General features: G+C 39.0%; 1 pseudogene; it reads left to right on the top strand.

Moving 5' to 3' along the window:
* The first annotated feature begins 2,701 nt into the window (after window positions 1-2,701).
* Window positions 2,702-3,648, top strand: LOC128061731 (annexin A2-like; annotated as a pseudogene).
* Window positions 3,649-10,328: the final 6,680 nt, after the last annotated feature.

The raw sequence follows: 10,328 nt of genomic DNA, 5'->3' as shown, positions 1-10,328 counted from the left end.
ACATCAACCTTATCAGTGGGACTTCATTTCCATGGAACTGATTATAGTGAAAGTTAATTACGCTCACCAAGAAAATCAATTTTCCTAGAATTGTAGAAAGCACTGGATAAATTCCTGAACTTAAAATATCCTACAATGTGGTCTGACTTAGCAATACTTGAGTGCATTTTCTTTTTCTAAAGAAATCATTGAGGTCAGTGCCAAGAACCCTCAGTAGTGAGTAAATCTGGATCCTGTGTTGAGATATGACCTGCCGGAGCACCCTCTACAACTCCATTTGTTATATACCTGTCCTCATGGACTTCATCAATCCTCTTAAAATCAACCCACATTTAGCATAGGTCCATAAGAATGCACTTTGTATAAATTATTAATCTAACTGCTTTTATATTGCTTTTGTGTTGTCATTAAATTGTTCAGTCAGCTTTGCTGTTGTTATCTTTTAAGTTATGGACTTCATGTTCTGAAGTATAGCATAGTAGTTTAGTGATTGATCCTCTCATTAAAGAAAACTAAAATACTGGACAAAATAAATAATTAAAAACTCTTTTAAAATGAACCAATAGATTGGGAAAAAAATTACAGGTAAATTCAGAAGCCTTAAAATCACATAAAAACCAGAAAGATAAACCTGTACTAATGTCAGCATGTATAATGAGTTTCAATTTTCACATATCTTGCAAGACATAGAGGGTTTGTTAAAAGTAAAGAGACTAATAGGAGTCTATACTCCCAGTATAAATCCATAAATCTAGAGCCCAAAGGCTACAATTCATTACAAGGGTGAATTAAAGATAAATCAGTGTCATGCCCAGCTGCCTTAAATCTGGGACTAAATAGAAGAAAAGCATTTCTTTTGAGAATTAGTAAGTACCAGCTAGACCTTGTGCAGATTTGTGGCCCACAATTCACACTATCCTGAGGATTCAAAAAATCTAAAGCCAAACATTTATATTTTTGTATGATCCTGAGCTAGCAATGTCCTCAGGTGCTTGGCAGTAGCAAATAGAAAATATCACAGAAGAAAGTAATTTCAATCCAAGCATCAGAGAATTCCCACAGATACAGGTTTAAGAAACATGAGCTTACCAAAAAATCACAAAACACAAGGAAACAATATACCATGAGTGAGGTCCCAGAAGGGAAAAAGTAGAGGGTGTATAGCGGTTCACAACCTAGGGCAACTTTGCCCTCCAAAAGACATTGTTGGTTGTCACAGCTAGGAGGGGAATGTGTATGCTCTTGGCATCTAGTGTGCAGAGCCCAGTTGCTGTCAAACACTCTAATGTGCAGGACAATCTTCTACAATAAAGTCTTCTCTGGCTCAAGATGTCAATAGTGTTAACACTGAGAAACCCTGAGAGAGTAGAATCATGCCTACAAGCCTTCTATTTTGGATCTGAAAAAACATATATAATATGTATAAACTTAAGGAAAATTAAAATATCCAAAAACAGCAATTGAACTAAAAAACAATTGAACTAAATTATAAGACAATTGAAAACAGTTGAACAATTGTAAAACAATTGAACTAAAAAATTCAGTGGAACAAACATTCTGAAAAATAGCTTAGAATTATCTAGTAAAATTAAAGACATACATAATCTGTGACCCAACAATTCCACTCCTAGTACATAGCCTTGAGAAATTCATGCACATGTGTTTCAATATGCATTGTTGAAAATAGTGCCTCCATAAAAAGGGGAAAAAACTAATCCAGATATCCATCAAAAATAGAATAAAAAGTGTAATATTTTCATGAATTGTACTGCCTCAAAGCATGGAAAGTAAGTGAACCACAGGTACAAACATGGATTAATTTTCAAATATCATGTTGAATAAAAGATGTAAGACCCTAAATATAAGATGTGAAGATGTATAAGATCTAAAGATGTAAGACTCTAAATATAGAGTATTACATTAAACAGACAAACAAAAATGGATATAGGTGGTAAAACTGTAAAGAAAAGCAAAGAAATTATTAGACTAAAGTCAGAGTGATGATTATCTCTCATGGAGGAAGTGGTGGTTGAGGATCAGGAACAGAGACAGAAATTCTGGACTTCGGAAAAGTTCCATTTCTAGGGTGATTAGTTAGTATTTGTTTCATAATTAATTGTTAAGCTGTGAAAGTGAAAATGTCGGTCCCTTGGGCGTGTCTGATTCTTTGCGGCCCCATGAACTGTAGCCCTTCAGGCTCCTCTGTCTATGGAATTCTCCAGGAAAGAACACTGGAGTGGGTTGTCATTTCCTTCTCCATTTATATTTTGCACTTTTCTGAACTGTGTTACATTTTCTCAATTAAAAAAAAAGTTTGAAAAAGGCGTTTGAAAAATGAAATGGACAGGTTAAACACCAGCTTAGGAAAAGCTGAAGTGAGATTTACAATATTGGAAGACAGATCTAAAGAAACTCTTCAGAACACAGTTCAGAGAGGCAAAGAGATAAAAAGTAGGAAAGAAAGACTGAATTGGAATTCTAAAGATGTGAGACAAAGAGGGGCAGTATTTGAAGAGCTAAAGGCTGAAAATTTCTCAGAACTGAAGAACAAATAACTGACAAAATTGGGAAGCCCAGCTAATCACAAGCAGTTTAAATAAAAAGTATATACACCTATAACATACATGGAAAATTTCATAATGTATAAAATGTTAAAAAGGGCTCCATGTAGCTCTTGGTACTTGACCCGACTTCTGTCAAAATGTCTCCTGTTCCTGAATTTCTGTGCAAGCCCGGCATGAAGGGTAACCACACTACACCTTTCAGTACAGACAGGTCAGTCAAAGCATAGGACAACTCTGATGATGAGTAGAATGCTTTGAACATTGAAACAGCCATCAAGACCAAAGGTATGGATGAGGTTTCTATCATCCACATTATGACCAAAGGAGGCAATGAAAAGAGACAGGATATTGCCCACCAGAGAAGGATCGAAAAGCACTGAAGTCAGCCTTGTCCAGCCACCTAAAGATGGTGATTTGAGAACTATTGAAAACACTTGCTCAGTATTATGCTTCTGATTTGAAAGACTCCATGAAGGGGCTGGGGTGCAATGAGGACTCCCTGAGATTATTTGCTCAAGGACCAACCAGGAGCTACAGAAAATTAACCGAGTCTACAAGGAAATGTACAAAATTGATCTCGAGAAGGACATTATTTCTGAAACATCTGGTGACTGCTGCAAGTAGTCAGTTGCCCCTGTAAAGGGTAGAAGAGGAGAGGATGGCTCTGTCATTACATACTAACTGACCAAGATACCTGCAGTCTCTATTGTACTAAAGAAAAGAGGAGAGAACTGATGTTCTTAATGGATAAACATCATGACCAAATGGAGTGTGAGTCACCTCCAGAAAGTACTTGAAAGGTACAAGAGTTATGTCCCTTAGAGACTTATAAACATATTAGAGAGCATAAAGAAAGAGGTCAAAGGAGACTGGGAAGATGTTTTCCTAAACCTGGCCCACAGCATTCATAATAAATTCCTGTATTTTGCTGCATATGACTCCATGAAGGGCAGGCCCTCATTATAAGGGCTTGATTCGAATCATGGTCTCCCACAATTCCAAGCTGCTGTGCTACTACATCCAGCAAGACACCAAGAGTGACTACCAGGAAGTGCTCCGTGCCTGTGTGTTGGGGATGGCTTAAGCACGAAATAGCATGGACATCCAGAAGTGGTGTTCCTTTGCTTCCAGCCAACAGTCCTAGAAAATCAGCTTGCCACAAACAGCCCCCTGTGCCCATTCCCTGTGAGGATGATGTTAGTATTGCTCCCCTTGGTCCCAACCTTATTTTAGTTGCCCAGGCATTTTCTGCCTTTCCTGTCTAGTCTTTCTTTTTATCCAAAAAAAAAAAAAAAAAAAAAAAAAAAGAACATTTCAAGGAGTTGGAAGTGCCATCTCTGATGTGAAACACTTTGCCTCTTGCGTACTATGTCATAATGTCATAAACAGATGGATAAAATAAATTTTTATTTTAAAAATTAAAAAAAATAAAAATAAAGAGAAAAGATATTAAAAGCAGTCAGCAAGAAAAAATATATAACCTTCAAGTAATTGATACCTAGACTGACTCCTTTTTTCATCCACAGTGAAAGTTAGAGGATAGTACAATAATATTCTTTAATGTGATAAAGAAAAATAAATCTATTATAAATCTATTATATTATCATATGTATGAAAATAACATCCATGAAAGATATAAAAACATTAAATAACTCATGGAATAAAGACACTTTTAATTGAAATTAAAAATATTTAGAAAGGCTTACAGACAAAACATTACATGTCACTCTTGTGAAATACAATTAAAGTGGTACTTTAAAGAAAAATTATAGTCTTAAATGCCTATATTAGAAAATAAATCAGAAGGAGGGTCAATATGGGTAGAGGTGTAGGACTTGGAGCTTACCTCCTCCCACAAATACATCAAAAATACGTCTATGTGTGGAACAATTCTCATAAAACATCTACTGAACACTGGTAGAAGACCTCAGACTTCTGAAAGAGTAAGAAAATCTCCATGCAACTAGGTATAACAAAAGGAAAAAAGGAGAGAGAGAGAGAGAGAGAGAGAGAGAGGAATCAGGATAGGACCCATGCTCTTGGGCGGGAGCTGTGAAAGAAAAACATTGCCACACCCTGGGAAGTCCCCTCACTGGTGTAAAGACCAGCCAGGATGGAAGGGGAGCTTCAGAGACTTGGAGGAGAGCGCAACTGGTTTGTGTAAGGCAAAACAGAGAGAGACTTGCCCAGATGTTCAATACCATCACCATGCACTCCTCAGTCTGAGATGCTTGTCTGCCAGGGCAGGCAGGAAGTGAGTGCCAAAGCTGGGGCTTCAGAGGTCAGACATGAGGAGACAGCTGGGATTGACTGCATAGAGACAGCCTGAACGGACAGGAGAGGGGTGCGGTTACAACCAAGGGTATATGCAGAAAAAACGTGGGCCAGCCAGAGAGACAAGGTACCATTATTGGGGGTTGTGCTAGGGAAGGGGCAGGATCACTACAGAAACTTCTTTCCCTTCTGCATGCTCTCAGGCAACAGGACACAACCTACACAAGCTCTCATGGTGAGCATGAGCTCCCATTGCCATAGTGGGTTCCAGAGGTGGGTGCAGGCCACCTTCACTGCCAAGAGAATCAGGAGTGAGTGCCAATCACTGTCCCCTGTCATGGGCCCAGGAAGCTTGCACAGACTGCTGCCACTGCTGAGAGACACACGAGCAATAGTCAATCACTGTCCTTGCCGGTGTGGCCTCCAGGAGTACCTGCAAGCCACTACATCTGCACATCCCCTACGAAGGGGATAATAGCCAGGGCATGCTAAGGAAAGAAAGAGGCAGAAGGCATCCAGACTAAAAGCAGCCCTCATGCCAAAAGTATTAAAGCCACACAAGTTACACAAGGACACTGCTGCATGTAAATAGCTGTCTAAGAGTACAGTAGATAACTTTCTCCTAGATTCAGAGTAAGAGAAATAGAAGTAAAATGAAGAAGCAGAGGAACCTCAGTTAAAAGGCAATGAAACAAATGTCAAGCTTGTGAAATACAAATTTTCATTCTATTTTATGGTTGAGTAATATTTCATTATATATAATATAAATATATATATCACATATTTTTTAATCCATTCATCTTTTTATGGGCACTTAAGTTACTTCCATATTTTGGCTATTGCAAATAATGCTGCTATGAATAATGGAGTACATACATCTTTTCAAATTTGTTTATTTGTTTTCTTCTGATAGATACCTAGAGTAGAACTGCTAAATAATGAAACAGTTCTATTTTTAGTTTTTGAGGAGACTCTGTACTGTTTCCCAAGTGGGTACCTAAATTTACATTCCCACCAACAGTATACTGGGTTCCCTTTTCTCCACATCCTTGCCAATATTTTTTATCTGTGATATTTTGATGATAGCCACTCTGACTGACTTTGTTTTTTTGGGCTCCAAAATCACTGCAGATGGTGACTTCAGCCATGAAATTAAAAGACGCTTACTCCTTGGAAGAAAAGTTATGATCAACCTAGATAGCATATTGAAAAGCAGAGATATTACTTTGCCAACTAAGGTCCATCTAGTCAAAGCTATGGTTTTTCCAGTGGTCATGTATGGATGTGAGAGTTGGGCTGTGAAGAAAGCTGAGTGCCAAAGAATTGATGCTTTTGAACTGTAGTGTTGGAGAAGACTCTTGAGAGTCCCTTGGACTGCAAGGAGATCCAACCAGTCCATTCTGAAGGAGATCAGCCCTGGGATTTCTTTGGAAGGAATGATGCTAAAGCTGAAGCTCCAGTACTTTGGCCACCTCATGCGAAGAGTTGACTCATTGGAAAAGACTCTGATGCTGGGAGGTATTGGGGGCAGGAGGAGAAGGGGACGACCGAGGATGAGATGGCTGGATGGCATCACCGACTCGATGGACGTGGGTCTGAGTGAACTCTGGGGGTTGGTGATGGACAGGGAGGCCTGGTGTGCTGCAATTCATGGGGTCGCAAAGAATCGGACACAACTAAGTGAATGAACTGAACTGAACTGAACTCTGACAGGTATATATAGTGATTTTAATTTCTTAACTAGAATGCTTAACACATCAATTTTAGTCTGCTTTCTTTTTTTATTGAAGTGTAGTTGATCTATAATATTGTGCTTATTTGTGCTATACAGCAAAGTGATTAAGATACACACACACACACACACACACACACACACACACACACGCTCATGTGTTCAATTGCTTCAGTTATGTCTGACTCTTTGCTACCCTATGGACTGTAGCCCACCAGGCTCTGAATACTGGAGTGGGTTACCATGCCCTCCTCCAGGGGATCTTTCCGATCCAGGGATCGACCTCACATCTCCTGTGTCTCCTGCATTGTATGCAGATTCTTTCCCACTGAGCCATTCTTTTTTATATTACTTTTTCATTAAGGTTTATCTCAGGACATTGATATAATTCCCTGTGCTATACAGTAGGACTTTGTTGTCTATCTATTCTATATGTAATCGTTTACATCTACTAACCCCAAACTCCCAGTCCAATCCTCTCCCATCCCTCTCCCTTGGGAACAACAGATCTGTTCTCTCTTCCTGTGATTTTGTTTCTGCTTTGTATACAAGTTCGTATTTTAGATTCCACATGCAACTGATATCATATGGTATTTGTTTTTCCTTTTCTGACTTACTTTACTTAGTATGATAATCTCTACTTGCACCCATGTTAATGCAAAAGGCATTACTCCATCCTTTTCTATGGCTAGTATTATTCCCTCATTTATGTCTTCCTTATCCATTCATCTGTCAATGGACATTTAGGTTGTCTCCATGTCTTGGCTATTGTGAATAGAGCTGTTATGAACATAGGGGTATGTGTATCTCTTTAAATTATAGTTTCATTCAGATATACGTCCAGGAGTGGGATTGCAGATCATATGGTAAATCTATTTTTAGTTTTCTGAGGAACCTCCATACTGTTTTCCACAGTGGCTGCACCAACTTACATTCCCACCAACAGTGTAGGAGTGTTCCATTTTCTCTACATCTTCTCTAGCATTTGTTACTTGCATACTTTTTAATAAGGCCACTCGGAGTGGTGTAAGGTGGTACCTCACTGTAGTTTTGACTTGCATTTCTCTAATCATTAGCAATGTTGAGCATCTTTTTATGTGTTTATTGGCCATCTGTATGTGTTCTGCCCATTTTTCAACTGGATTGCTTGTTTTTTTGTTGTTGAGTTGCATGAGCTTTGTATATTTGGAAATTAAGTCCTTATTAATCACATTGTTTGCAAATATTTTCTCCCATTCCATAGGCTGTCTTTTTGTTTTGTTCATGGGTTCCTTTGCTATGAAAAAGCTTGTAAGTTTGATTAGTTTGCTTTTTGTTTATTTTTGTTTTTAGTTCTATTACCTTGGGAGACTGACCTAAAAAAACTTTAATAAAATCGCCTATGTTCTCTTCTAGGAATCTTATGGTGCCCTGTCTTATGTTTAAGTCTTTAAACCATTGTTAGTTTATTTTATTTTATTTTTTAGCTTTTTTATGAATCTATTTTTTTCTCTTTATTTTATTTTTTAAGCCATTGTTAGTTTATTTTTGTGCGTAGTGGGAGGATGTGTTCTAACTACATTGATTTACATGCAGCTGTGCAACTTTCCCAGCCCAACCTGCTGAAAAGACTGTCTTTTCCCCATCGAATATTCTTGCCTCCTTTGTAAAATATTAATTATCCATGTGTGTGGGTTTTTTCCTGGGCTTTCTATTATGTTCCATTGATCTTTATGGTTGATTTTGTGCCAATACCACACTGTTTTGATTATTGTAGCCTTGAGGTATTGTCTGAAATCTGGGTGAGTTATGCCTCCTGCTTTGTTCTTTTTCCTGAGAATTGCTTTGGCAATTCTGAGTTTTATTAATGATTCCATACAAACTTTAGGATTATTTGTTCCAATCTCTGAAAAATATCATGGGTAATTCAATGGGGATTGTATTAAATCTGTATATTGTTTTGAGTAGTATGGTCATTTTAACAATATTAATTCTTCCAATCCGAGAGCATGGACTATCTTTCCATTTTTTAAAATCATCTTTAATTTCCTTTATTAATATTTTATAGTTCTTAGCATATGTCTTTCATCTTCTCAGGTTTAAAGGCTTTTTTTAGTACAGTTTAAAAAGATATTGGTACTTTTTCTTTTTTTTACATTCTCTGATATTTCACTTAAAGTTAGTATAAATAAATGGAACTCCACATTAATATTGTATTCTGCTACCTTCTGAACTCATTTATTAATTCTGGTAGTTCTATGTGGCATCTTTTGGGTTTTCTATATATAACATCTTATCACCTACATATAATGACAACTTTACCTCTTCCCTTCCAATTTGGACATATTTTATTTCTTTTCTTCTCTGTTTTCTGTGGCTAGGACTTCCAATACTATATTGAAAAGAAGTGGTGACAGTGGCCATCCTTGTCTCATTGCAGATTTTAGCAGGAGGGCTTTCAGGGTTTCATTGTTGAGTACTATATTGGCTGTCAGTTTCTCATAAATAGCTTCTATTTTATTCTAAGTTTTTAATTATAGTATAGTTGCTCTACAGTGTTGTGTTAGCTTCTGCTGGAGAGAAAAGTGAGTCAGATACACACACACACACACACACACACACACACACACACACACATCAACTGCTTTTTAGATTTCCTTCTCAGTTAGGTCACCACAGATCATTGAGTAGAGTTCCCTGTGCTATACAACAGATTCTCATTAGTTATTCATTTTATACACAGATCAGTTTTCCCTGGTAAAGAATCTACCTGCAATGCAGGAGATCCAGGTTCAATTCCTGGGTGGGGAAAATTCTCTGGAGAAGGAAATGGCAACCCACTCCAGTATTCTTGCCTGGAAAACCCAGTGAACAGAAGCACCTGGTGGGCTACAGTCCATGGGGTCATGAAGAGTCTGACACAACTTAGCAACTAAACCACCACCACCATATATGTCAATCCCAATCTCCTAATTTGTCCCACACCACATCCGCCCCCGCCCCCGGTAACCTTAAATTTGTTCTCTACATCTGTAACTCTATTTCTACTTTGTAAATAAGTTCAACTGTACCATTTTTCTGTCTCAGTCTCTGTGGGGTCTCTGGTCCTGGTGTGCACAAGGTTTGTTTGAGCCCTCTGAGCATCTCTGGTGGGTATGGGGTTTGATTCTAAATGTGATTTCACCACTCCTGCCATCTTACTGGCGCTTCTCCTTTGCCCCTGGACACAGGGTATCTCCTCACAGCCACTCCAGCACCACATAGCCACCACTCCAGGGCTATGCAGTCACTGCTCCAGCGTCTACCATCTTGCTGGGGCTTCTCTGCCTGTAGACATAGGGTACATCCTCTTTCCAGTGCTGTGCAGCTGCCATTCCAGAGGGGGCACCAGTAAGCAGTGGAGTGCCACAGGGGTGGGGGCCCTGGGTGCAGCAGATTTGAGTATGACATAAGCCCTCTTGGAGGAGGTTGCCATTAACCTCACCACAGAGCCGCCAGAACTTACACAGGACTGGAAAACAGACTTTTGCAGGGCACAAACAGAACTCTGGCTGCACCAGAACCCAGGAGAAAGGAGCAGTGACCCCACAAATGACAGACCCAGACTTGCCTGTGAGTGTCCAGAAGTTTCTGGCAGAGGCGTGGGTCAGAGGTGGTCTGCTATAGGGTGGGGGCACTGAGTGTAGCAGTGAGTGCATGGGACCTTTTGAAGGAGGTACCCATTGTTTTCATTCAGTTCAGTTCAGCTCAGTCGCTCAGTCGTGTCTGACTCTTTGCGA

Source organism: Budorcas taxicolor, chromosome 16 (genome assembly GCF_023091745.1).
Source record: "Budorcas taxicolor isolate Tak-1 chromosome 16, Takin1.1, whole genome shotgun sequence".
Classification (NCBI taxonomy): Eukaryota; Metazoa; Chordata; class Mammalia; order Artiodactyla; family Bovidae; genus Budorcas; species Budorcas taxicolor.
Note: the sequence above shows the minus strand (reverse complement) of the source record. Positions and strands in the feature narration are given on the sequence as shown.